Source organism: Vicugna pacos, chromosome 4 (genome assembly GCF_048564905.1).
Source record: "Vicugna pacos chromosome 4, VicPac4, whole genome shotgun sequence".
In the NCBI taxonomy this organism is placed as follows: Eukaryota; Metazoa; Chordata; class Mammalia; order Artiodactyla; family Camelidae; genus Vicugna; species Vicugna pacos.
Genome location: NC_132990.1, coordinates 54,178,589 through 54,191,980, shown reverse-complemented (window position 1 = coordinate 54,191,980; position 13,392 = coordinate 54,178,589).

Here is a 13,392-nt window from a genome sequence, read left to right as displayed (position 1 = left end):
TTTCAATTTTAGGCATTCTGATAGATATGTAGTAATATGTTATTGTAATTTTAATTTGTATTTCCCTGATGGTGTTTATTTCTCATTTAAGTCTATGATCCATTTTGAGTTCTTTTGCTTTTTTTTTTTCCTATAGATGTCCATTTGCCCCAGCCAGCTGTTGGATGGACTATACTTCCTTCATAAAATTGCTTTGGTATCTGTCAAAAATCACTTGAACATATTTGAGTGGGTGTATTCCTGTGTTCTTTATTCCACAGATATTTTAATAGTATTCAAAATTATACAAGGTGCACAGAATACTGAGGTGAGTTAATTGTGACCCTTGTCTTCAGAGTGTTGCTGGAGCTGTTACAGGGCAGGGGACTTAAGCAGATGTGACAGAGTGTAAAAGCGACTAAGTTTGAAATCTGTATCTGTATATTTGGGGGCAAAATGGAGAGAGGAGACAGTTCTGTATAAGGAGGGAGTTATTAGGAAGGGCACTAAAGAACAGGGTTAAGAATGACAAGTAAGTGAATAGAGTGAAAACATTTCAGGTACAAGAAGAAGTCAGTATTTATAAAAATTTTAAATATGCAAATGTATGGAGGTTTGAAATGATCTGGGGCATTAGGAGAACTACAGATAGTTCAGTATGGCCTAAGCATAGGGTCCAAGAGGCCCTGATGAGAGGTGAGGCTGGAAGCATAAAAAGACAGGCTGTGGAAGGCCTGTTTAACGTTCTAATGGCCTTGGCAAGAGGGAGATATTAAATAATTTTAAACTAGAGAGTGACATAATCAGTACAAAGGAAACTATAATAGACTGCATATTCCTTTCTTAAAAATCAGTTATATCATATATTTGTATTAGCCTCTGTACTTTCTCTTTAAATTTTTACAAATGAATTTCTTTAGCTCCTGCACTTCCTGATTCAGTTCATATGAATGGAATTCTGCCCGTAGCCATGAAATGAAGGCCCAACAAATTACAGATAAGGGAATAAAGGGCTATTTATTTAGGTGCAAAAGGACAAGTAATTTAAAAACTATAACCATTTTAAAGAATATTTTAGTTAAGACAAGAAATTAAAAGAATTTACAAAAATGAAATCCTATTTTGTAATTAGCAACCATGAAGGTACGCTATGGTTCCATTTTGTGATTTATGGATTAAAGTACTTCCTTTGTAAGTTTGTCTTCCTTTCTTGCCTATTATATTAATTTATCTTTGTGAATATAACTAATCAAATTGATGAATATAACCTCAGAAAATTTCTTCTGAAGACTCTTAGGACTCTATTTGTACCTTCTTTGTGCATGAAGTCACATGTATTTGTTTGCGTTCAATTATTTATAAAAGGAGTTAAAGTACAAATATTATAAAAATATCATGTTAAACCTTAGACCAGAATAAAATTAAAAGATTCCGGGGAATTTTTCATGATTAACAGGAGATAAATTAGCATTGAATAATAATATGATAGATGTGTGAATAATTACAAAGTTCATTCTGGTTAGTCTTAGGGTGATCTTTTGGTGCAGTAATCTGACAATGATTAGTCCCTTTCTTGTAGTATTGTGGTAAAACTCATACCACATAGCATAACTAAAATATATGGCATTTAGTAGCTACTAAATAATTCATAGCTTTGATTAAAATGAATTTCTTATACTTTGATTCTGGATTTCCATTCCCACATGTGTTTTTCACTTTGCCATTACTACCTCCTTCCCTTTATTAGACATACTCAAGGGCAGCACTTTTAAATGTTGACTCTACATTTGCCTTATTTCCTCTGTTTGGATCCGTCATCGCTGGACTCTGATGATGCATTTACCTATTCACTTCTCACAATTGTATTCCTGGACAAATTCTCTTATCACTTTTTGTTCCCTTTGTATAGGCAGTTTCATCCATTCTCATTGCATTAACTGTCATGAATATTCTGCTAGTTATATTCTAGTCCCTGAGGTCTAAAGCCATTTATCTAGGTTGGTGTACAAGGAGTCAATAAGATTTGACTCTTCTGTGAATAAGTTAATGAGATTAAGTAACTAGAGATGAGAGGGCAGAACAGAACATTTGTTGAAAGTGTGATGTGAATGAGTACCAGGGAAAGGAGATATAATCACTATCCTTAGATTTTAAGATCACATCTTCATACTCACATGGCTTAAACAAACAAGTAAGTGAATACATGTGTTAATGAAGATAAAGCAAAGGTATATTCTCTACCAGATCATATAACTCAGCTACTCCTGGTGTTGGCCTTGTTTATACTTTTGCCTCAATTCTTTAGTTCAAACTAAAATTGATAAGCTTTCTTAGAATAATAGTCTCAACTTTGATAAGTATTAGCAAAATTAACTGTTTTTATTTTAGTAAGAGTAATGGCAAAATTGACTATTTCATCACATACAATACTCCTCCTAGTTGTGTTCCTAATTATCCTAATATATGGATTCATTAGATATGAACTCTGTTTTAAATTTTTGTGATTATGTATATGTACTAGATTCTTGGTATATATTTATGATTATGTCCCTAAGATGTGAAATACATCTCCAAAATGAAAAGAAAACAAATAAATTAAAAATACATACAGATATATAAATTGACCTCTGTCAATGTGTAAAGGCAAAACTAATAAATGACTCTTTATGCACTGCCAAAAAAATAAAAAAATAAAAAAACATAAAGCCATGTATCTACTTGTTAATTAACACTTAAGAGACGATAGTTAAAGCAACCTCATTGACAGCTTGAAATTTCCATTTACTAGCTGCTACAGAATCATATGGATAAAATGTATAACAACAACAGTTTTTCAAAAATCAGCTTCTTGGAACAAAGGCATAGCTACTAGTACTCTCAGGAGCTCATTCTATACCCACAAATAAACTAAGCTATGTTTGTTGTTTTTGTTGTTGCTTAAGTAAGAGAAGACTGAGATATAGGCATGATGGTAGCAGGTAAGAAACCATCACACAACTGGTTTAAACTTCATGAAACGTCATACATATGGTCATTTTCTAAAACATTTTTATTGCTGATAGTATACACACAGAAAAGTGCACAGATCCTAAGCCACAACATAGACATCTGTGTAAAATGTCTTCTCAGATAAAGAAATAAAATATTATCAGCATCCCATAAGCTTCGTTCTTGCCCCCTCATAATTATTACCCTTTTCTTCCTTGTATTTTTTTTAAAGAGGACATGTAGACCAGTAGCAGCAGTCAGAAAACCCTCAGGCAATAGGTTTCAAACTTTCGTGTGTTGCATCATCAGTTTAGGTATGCCAAGTGGACACCACCATTGTAGGCTCAAGCTCAATAGAGACAAAAGTAACTTGGAAAACAGAGTTATAATTTGTCTTCATTAAAATATATGGACCTTCCTCTTGAGAAGGTATATGTAGCAGCAAGAACAACACCCAATTATCTCATCAGTAAAGTAGATCAGCAAATATTTGCCATATGAAATTTCCTAAAACACACAAATGATTGCACAACTTTGTAAATCTGTTTTTTAATGCCTGCAGGATAATGTTTAACCACCACAGCTATTTGTTCAAAATCATCCAGGATCTATTCCAGGGTACTCAATAATGTAGTGATTACAGGAAGTACAGATTCTTATGGTTAGTGTGTTAATTGGGCATGGGGGTGGTACAATGGTAGTTAAGAGGGGAAGAAAGCTTTCGTGCAAAATAAGATATGTGTTGCCAGAAAAAATAAGAACAACTCACACTGGGTCATAGTGAACATTTCTTGCTGTAAAACAGTGATGGTCAAAATAATTTTGAGGAAAAACAAATTCAACAACTTGAAACTCTTGGGGAATATTTATTGATTTGATTTACAAAGGATATACTCATCCAAACTGAAGGGCTGAAAGCTAGCACCATTTTTTTCTTTACTCTCCCTCATCATGCTGCCCTGTTCCACAGGGCAAAACTCACAGTGGTAGCTGACTCATAGACCAACAGATTTCATATGCTGAATTATCAGCATCCCTCATTCTTTGAATGAACTGTAACAACTGTGCAGTCAATCAATTGGCTATGGGGAGAGGATGCCCTGGAGATGAACAGCAGAGCCTGTGAGAGTGAAATCTTTTAAAATGAAGTGAAATCTGTCTTCAAAGCTTATTAACAATTTGAAGAAATAGTGGTGCAAAAGAGTCACAAAATACCTTCATGACTGAAGTAAACTTTTTATAAATTTATAGGTGTACAACTGTTTTTATAACTTAAATAAAGGATGGGATTTTCAGATTTATCTGCTTATATACATTTAGCAGTACAGCATTATTAAGTATGGCTTGGAAAAAATAAGTTCTTTACAAAATAGTATGTAAGGAAAGATAAGTAGTAATTTTTGAGTACTGTGCAAGGACTTTGTTTGAATCACTTCATAGATTTGCACAATAACACATGAGGCAGATATATTTTGCCTTTCAGGAGCATTTCTAAGTTCCATGATTTAAAATTCTGAGGCCTGGGTTCAGTACCACATTTTTGTGAGTTCAGTATTTATGCTTTCTCCTCCCCCCACATTATATCCCATAGCTTAAGCATTTCACTTTCTCCTTCCTTACAATAGTATACATATTTGCTAGGATTAGATTGAATTTTAGGTGAGATTGATTGATGTTTTAAAAACTGAAGTTAATGATCTCCTTGATTACTACTGAGTAGTTCCTCCATTTCCATTGAAATAATTATTTCCTCTACATAGAAGTTTAAACAATTAAAGAAAAGCATTGGAAGTCTAGAAATTTGCTGGATAGCTGATATTTCTGCACTTAGAAAATATAGTCCTAGATGATATCATACCTCATATATAACCATTAGCAATTCTTATTCAGACTACCTTAAAAAGATGTAATGAAATCTATCCACTACTCCATCACCACTATTGCCACCCCAGCCCTCTTTCATTGGTTGAGCAGGTGACTACAGTAACCTTTTTATTGGTCCCCCTGCTTCCATTCTTGGTACAACCCACCCCATACCCTTTTAATTGCCTTTCATTACCCAGAATGACCTTCAACAATAGCTTAGATTATGTAATTTCTTTGTTTTAGAAACTTCTAATGCTTTCCCATTGTCCTTCTGTGGTAACGTAATAAAACTAAAATTAATAATACTTGTATGAATAAACACATGTACACCTCCTCAGCCTCCTTTTCTACATTTCAATTACACTAACTCCTTTTGAATTCCAGATGCCAAATTATCCGTATCTCAGGGCCTTTCACTGGCCATTTCATCATCCACTTTCCTCCTGGATCACCACGAGGCTGACCTTCATTTATCATTCAGGTCTCAGTTAAAATGACACGACTTTCAAGAGTCCTCCTCTTATTGTCTAAAACAAAATACCTTCTCAAAAAGCAATTACTCGGTATTGTGTCACTCATATTTCTTTATCATTCATAAAACTTAGTACACTTATAATGATTTTTGTTTTTTGCTTTATATTTTGTTTCCTTTTCTTCCCACAAGTTGGTAAGTTAGATCCTCAAAGAAAAGTACTCTCTCTCTATTTATAACCTTATTTCTAGTTGTAAACATTTCTCACTGAAAATATACATGATTCATTCATAGTATGAAGTTTTTTTTCACTCTGCAATTATTTCCTATGGATAATTTAAAATACTTGTAAATTAAAAAATTTGACTCAGTAAATTCATCTATTTATGCACTCACAGACCTTTACTGATCATGTATAGTTTGATATCATGTAAAGCATTTTATGAAAAAAGTAATTTGATAAATGAAATAATAAAGATGAATGGATTATATGACAACAATATATGCTGTGTAAATAGTAGCAGGGTGGCAGAGAGAATAAAGCTTCTAGAAAGTAGTTAACCAGAACTGATTTCTTTAGAATGAACATCAAAACAGAATTGGTTAGGGGAGTCATGACAAAAGGAGTGCCATATACAAAGTTAGGGCTGAATAAAAGCATGTAGATATGAAGGCATGTAGATATGAAAGGGCATAATACAATGATGCAAAATTATGGCAGAAACTGTATTTTAAGGGTGTTAAATTTAAAATGACAAATATAATAACTTATGGAATGTTTAAATGCAAATTAAATTTAATCACATATGCCTCTTAAGAAGATCTAGCCTTGAGGCTTTTAGAGAGCTCGTAGATAAGGTACACAATTGAATAGTGTTTCATTAATCTAAGTAAGAAGTGGTAAAGACACTAAGTAAGGAACAGACATGGATATAAATGGATTCAAGGTAGAATTCTAATGGTAGAAATTTTACGATGAGGTGAAGATAAGCTACAATAGGGAACAAAGGGTCAAAGATGACTCATTGGTTCCTGACTGGATAGTAGAAAGAGTTACCGTGAGAAAAGAACATGTTTAAAAATTAAGCTTGATAAAGTTAATTTTGAAGTACCTGGGAGATTTCTAGATTGAAATGTGCACTAGGTGAGGGATTGAGAGAGAGAGGTGTTGGAGGTAGACATTTAGGAGTCATTACAAACTATTATTTTGAAGCTTTAGGTGTATTGGATTCAATAATCAAATAAAGTATAGTTGACCTTTGAACAACTCAGGGCTTAGGGACACTGACCTTCCACACTGTTGGAAATTCAAGTATAATTTATAGTCAACCCTCTATATTACACAGTTCCTCCATATCTGTGGCTCTGTATTTGCAGATTCAAGTCATGTTGGATGGTGTAGGACTGCACTATTTACTATGGAAAAAAAAATCTGCATATAACTGGAACTTGGCAGTTCAAACTCATGTCATTCATGGGTCAACTGTATACTTAACATCTATGTGGTAAAAAACCACTTTCAATATTTGATGTTGAACTTTCAAGTTACTAAAGATGATAGATTTGAATTGGACAGGAAAGCTGTGAGGAATTTGACAAAATATTTGATTAATGAGGAGGAGTAACTATAAATTCTAAATCAATAGGTGACATTGATGAGAAAGTTGTAATGTAGATTGGATAATTTTAAAAGAAAGAATAATATTGTTAAAAAACATTTTGAAGACTAATAATGGAAATAAACTCTGGTATCTTAAGCATTTTATCTCTAATTTCCAAACTTGAATTATACAAAGTCAAATTAGGGAGAATATCCTTTTGAGAGGACTATAAAGTAGAGTTTTCAGGAGAGGACTACCAGCTTTCATTATGGCAAAATAGTGTTTTCTAGGAACAGTTTGGGGTTATAGATGTGCTATTTATAATAAAAAGAGAGCAGTGTGGCATAGGGCTAAGAATACGAGGTGAGAGACAGCTGTCCAACTTTCCCAGCACCACTTATTGAAGAGACTGTCTTTTCTCCATTGTATATTCTTGCCTCCTTTGTCATAGATTAATTGACCATAAGTGTGTGGGTTTATTTTTGGACTTTCTATCCTTTCCATTGATCTATGGGTCTGTTTTTTGTGCCAGTACCATACTGTTTTGATTATTATAGCTTTTTAGTATAGTCTAAAGTCAGAGTGTGTGATTTCCCCCAGTTCCATTCTCTTTTTCAAGACAGTTTTGGCTATTTGGGGTCTTTTGTATTTCCATATAAATTTTAACATTTTTTGTTCTAGCTCTGTAAAAAATGTCATTGATAATTTGATAGGGATTGCATTAAATCTATACATTATCTCAAGTAGTATGATCATTTTAACAATGTTGATTCTTCCAATCCAAGAACACAGTATATCTTTCCATCTGTTTATGTCATCTTCAGTTTCTTTCATCAGTGTCTCATAGTTTTCAGTGTCCAGATCCTTTGCCTCCTTCAGTAGGTTTATTCCTAGGTATTTTACTCTTTTTGGTGTGATGGTAAATGGTATTGTTTCCTTAATTTCTTTTTCTGCTATTTCTTTGTTAGTGTATAGAAATGCAACTAATTTCTGTATATTAATTTTGTATTCTGAAGACTGAAATTAGAACACTCACTGACAGCATACAAAAAAATAAACTCGAAATGGATTAAAGACCTAAATGTATGCCTAGATACTATAAAACTCCTAGAGGAAAACATAGAACACTGTTTGACATAAATCACAGCAACATTTTTTCAAACCAGCTCCTAGAGTAATTGAAATTAAAGCAAAAATAAACAAATGGGATATAATTAAACTTTAAATTTTTGCACAGCTAAGGATACCATCAACAAAATGAAAAGACAACCTACAGAATGGGAGAAAATATTTGCGTATGATGCAACCAACAAGAGACTAACTTCCAAAATATACAAACAGCTTATACATCTTAATATATTTTAAAAAAAAGCAACTCAATCAAAATATGGACAGAAGACCTAAATGGACATCTCTCCAAAGAAGATATCCAGATGGCCAACAAGCACATGAAGAGGTTCTCAGCATCACTAATTGTTAGAGAAATGTAAATCAAAACTGCAATGAGTTATCACCTCACACCAGTCTTAATGACTATAATTAGAAAGTCCATAAACAGTAAATGTTGGAGAAGGTGTAGAGAAAAAGGAACACTCCTACAGTGTTGCTAGGATTGTAAATTGGTGCAGCCATTATGGAGGACAGTATGGAGGTTCCTTGAAAAAATTAAAGCTAAACTTACCATATGATCCAACAGTCCCTTTCCTGGGCATTTATCTAGATAAAAATATAATTTGAAAAGACAGATGCACCCAATGTTCACAGCAGTATTACTTACAACAGCCAAGACATGGAAACAATCCAAATGTCCACTGACAGATGACTGGATGAAGAAGATGTGGTATATATACACAATAGAATACTGCTCAGCCATAAAAAAGAATAAAATAATGCTATTTTCAGCAACATGGATGGACCTGGAGATTGTTCTATCACTCATTTCTTTCAGAAAGAGAAAGAAAAATACCATAGGATATTGCTTATATTTGGAATCTTTAAAAAAGGACACAAATGAAATTTTCTACAAAACAAAAACATATTCACAGACATAGAGAACAAACTTATGATTACCAGAGGGTAAAGAGGGTGGAGAGGGATAAATTGGGAATTTGAAATTTGCGTCTCTTGGAAGGTGATGGATATGTTAGCTATCTTGATTGTGGTGGCGGTTCCATAGGTGTATACATCTATCAAAATCCTTTAAATGTACATCTGAAATGTGTGCAGTTTACTGTACAGGAATTATATCGCAATAAAGGTGTTTTTTTTAAAGAATATGATGTGACATATTCTGTTTCAGATGGAGTATTTCCATAAATTTGCCTTAAGGTAAACACAATGTGAAGTGTGTGGTTGAATTATCATGAAGCTAGCAGCTATATCCATGTGTGGAAGCAGAAAGCAGAAAGCCTAGTTGATAGATTTAGAAGCTTCAGAAACTCTTCCTCATAGATTTATTTTGTATTCTGTGCACAGAAATATATTTGGTTCCATGGGATATAAAAAAGTATATGTTAATAAGAATCATAGCAATAATTACAATACCAATAAAAATCACCAATATAACACTTCCATTGTAGTGAAATATTGTTAATTATTTTCTTATAATTTCATCTCTCACATAATGATTAAAATTCCAAATAAAAGACTGAATGTCCAAGCTTGTTATGTGGTTGGACCCTTGGGCAAAGGAGAAGAGGATGCTTTTTTTTTTTTTCCTGAGAAATTTTTTTTAAGTTGGGCTGAAATTCATATAACACTAACCAAAAGATTTGGCAGCATGTATTATATTCAGGATGTTGTGCGACCACCATTTCTGTCTAGCTCTAAAACATTTTCATTGCCCCAAAATAAAACCACATACCTATTAAACTGTTATTTCTCATTCTTTGCTTCCCCCAGCCCCTTACAACTAACAATTTGCTTTTTGTCTCCAAATTCATACAGGCATCCTAATTATAGCATGTGTCAGTGTTTCATTCTTATTTATGAAATAATATTACAATATGGAGTAATATTACATTGCATATATATATACTGCAGTTTGTTATCCATTCATATGTTGATAGGTATTTGGGTTATTTCCATCTTTGGCTATTGTGCATAGCACTGCTATGAATATCAATGTACAAGTATTTATTTGAGTTTGTGTCTTCACATCTTAGGGTTGTATATCTAGGAGTGGGATTGCTGTGTCAGATGGTAATTCTATGTTTAACTTTTTGAGAAATTACCAAACTGGTTTCCACATTGGCTGTACCATTTTACATTCTTAACAGCAATATATGTTTCCAATATATACCTATTTTGGCCAATACTCATTATTTTCTTTTTTCTTTTTAAGGTGTGAAGTAGTAGCTCATGGTTTTAATTTGCATGTCCCTAATAAATAATGATATTAAGTGTCACATTGTATGCCTGTTGGCCATTTCTGTATCTTCTTCACAGAATTGCCTGTTCAAGTCCTCTGCCTCTATTTTAATTGGGTTGTTTAGCTTTTTGTTGTTGAGGATAAGACATCCTGTGTTCAACCAACAAAGGGAGACATACAAAGGAACACAAAATGTTATTACCTAAATAAAGGTAAATGGATTTTGAACAGCCAAACAAATGTGTGTTATAATATTTTTAGGCTTCTCTGCCTTAGGTGAGAGAGGATCTATTTTGGCATTTATTGCATTAAATTTTTTTCTTTGAATTTGAAGGATGTTATAGGTGAGGGCTAGACATCTTTCATAGTTGTACTGCAAATGACACAATATTTGTTGATTTATTGTTTAACAATGACTTACTTACTCAATTTGGTGATCACTGAGGATATCTTCCATAAACTTATTCAATCAAGCAGCAGAGAATCCGAATGCATGTATTCTTTTCTGTATTGTCTACTTCTAGGTTGAAATACTAGTTATGTAGTAGGTCTGACATGAACACTTTCAGCAGATTTATGGTTATACTTTAAAAGTTATTTATTGGTTACTAGTAAGGATAAGCTTATTTGAAATAGTCTTCGAAAAAAATATTGAGGTATTAGGACATGTTTTTCGGACAATTAACATAATAGAATTCAGGTGGACAGAGCATTGAGTTAGAAGGACTCTAGCCACATAGCATACTGAGTTGTTCATATAGCACTTAAAAGTGAATTATGAGGCCCTATTCGAAGAGGAGAATGCTTTAAGAATATATATTTATACTGAATCACCAGTAAAGGCTTTGAAATGTCTATCTGTGACAATTGCAGAAAATATAACACTGAAATGGACTCAGATAAGTCTCACAATGTAATTTGCAGAGTTTGCAAAGCTGTTACATTTTAGTCACCCATAGAAGAAAATCTTTAATCCATTTAATAGGCATGTCTTTTTATTTACACATATCTTTGTTCTCTCAGTGTGGATGAGTGAATGAAATAGACTTTCACATTTCTTCTATGGCTGTCATTATTAGCCTGAATATAACCAGTCTAATGAAAGCAATTTCATTGTTTATTGTTGAATTCAACTGATGATGTAGTTTTGATATGCTTGTGGCTATTTAATACTGAAATATCTCTCAATGAATACTAAAATTCCAGCATGCAATTGAGATAGAAAACCATTTATTTTATTCCCAATTCCATGCCTGACCTTATATGTGTTACAAATAAGACCAGCAACTGGATGATGCTTGTGAACAAGTGGCTAATATCCCTTACCATTTGGTAAATTAGTATAGTGTGCTTGAGTGAAATTTCTTGTTCTCCACCTACACATTTGTCTGTTCAAAGAATAGCTTCTAAGTTATTTTTAAATGAAAAATCCCTTGTTCTGTAGATGAAGAAGCAGTAATAAAAGAGCATGATTTCTTCGTTGTGAGAGGTCCACATTTGAATTCCTATTTTTACATTTTTGTAGCTTTATAACATTGTCAAACTATGTGATTTCCTCTTTTTTTTCATCTATTTGATTAGTAATTTAACTTACTACCTAAAAGATATTAATAACTCCCATATTATTCATTATTCCTGCATGGGCTACTACTTGACCATAAAGGCAGATCTTTTGGAAATAATTCCTGCCATTATGATGCTATATTTAAATTATTTAGTCGAATAGCATTTCATCAGGATTTTGTTCTCTTCTGTCTCAGTTGCAAGGGACAATTTATGATCCTTTGGTTTACATTTATGACTTAGATACTTACTCTACCTGACTTTGTAATTTCTTATTCTAATGATGAGTATTTAATTGCCCTTGGTTTCTTTGGTTTACAACTATCAAATTGGTTTTAATATTAGTCCACTGCTTGAATAAAATTCATTAATTTCTCTTTGTAAATATTTGTCTTTTATAGTTGCTAAATGTAGGCTATTAGAGAGTCAGTACATTTTTTATATTTAATGGGAGATTGAGGAAACAGTTGTGTCCTGTGTACTGGAAACTTTTTCATTATATCTTATTTACTAGAACATATTATTAATTAGTAATAATTTAAATTTATATTGATTACTCTTACTGAATGCTTTCTATGCCAGACCATGGTTGAAATGTTTTACATATGTCTATTGCCACTTAATCCTTTCAGCCCCATGAGGCTAATACTAATATTATCTCCATTTTGCAGATAGTATATAGAAAGATAATGCATCCAAGTCATCATATTAGTGAAAGATTTTACTTTTCAAAGTAGTTATGACTTAATAGTTAATTAATTCCTAGTTCTTTAATAGCTGAAAATATTACTTAAGAAAAAATCTCAAAACCTAAGTAATAAACATCTAAAAAATTTCACACAAATTGTGTGTGGGAAATGTTTTGATGTTCATAATTCTTCCCAATCATATCCCACTGCACTAGGAAAACTCTAAAGACAGCTAAGGCAGGTTGATCAAGAGCCACATGCAAAAATAAGAAAGACTTGGCTTGCTAAATATTTATGTTTAATTTATCCATTATACCTATACTATGGAATGTGGGTAATACCTGGAGGTGCTTGAAACAATATCTGTTCATAGTTTGGATATTTATGTTTAGCCTTACCAAAGTCAGTTTTGCATTTTCAAGCTTTTTGCTGCCACAGAATCAAAATTTTATTTGCTTGCTTTCTCAGTTCGTATGACTTCATCAGAATCTACTTAAATAAATACCATAATACTGAGAACTGTTTGCCTATTTCCCAGTCTAGTCTGAAGACCAATGTTGTTTAGTCCATAATGTTCTATTTTAAGTAGAGTTTTTAAACAAAATGTTAAATTAGGCCAACATTTAAAAAATCAAGACCTTCCTAATAAAGAGCTGAATTCCTTCATTTTCTTGGGAAGGTGACCAGAAGATGTGGAAACATTGGACCAGAATTTAGATGGAGTTGAATTGCATTTGCACAGTTAAGTTAGGATATGCACTTTCCAATTCAACAAAGTACCCATCAATTTATTGTCTCCTTGATGGAAAAGCTGAAAGTCAATTATAATTCATCATCAAGTTTGCTGGGTTTTTTTAGAGTAAA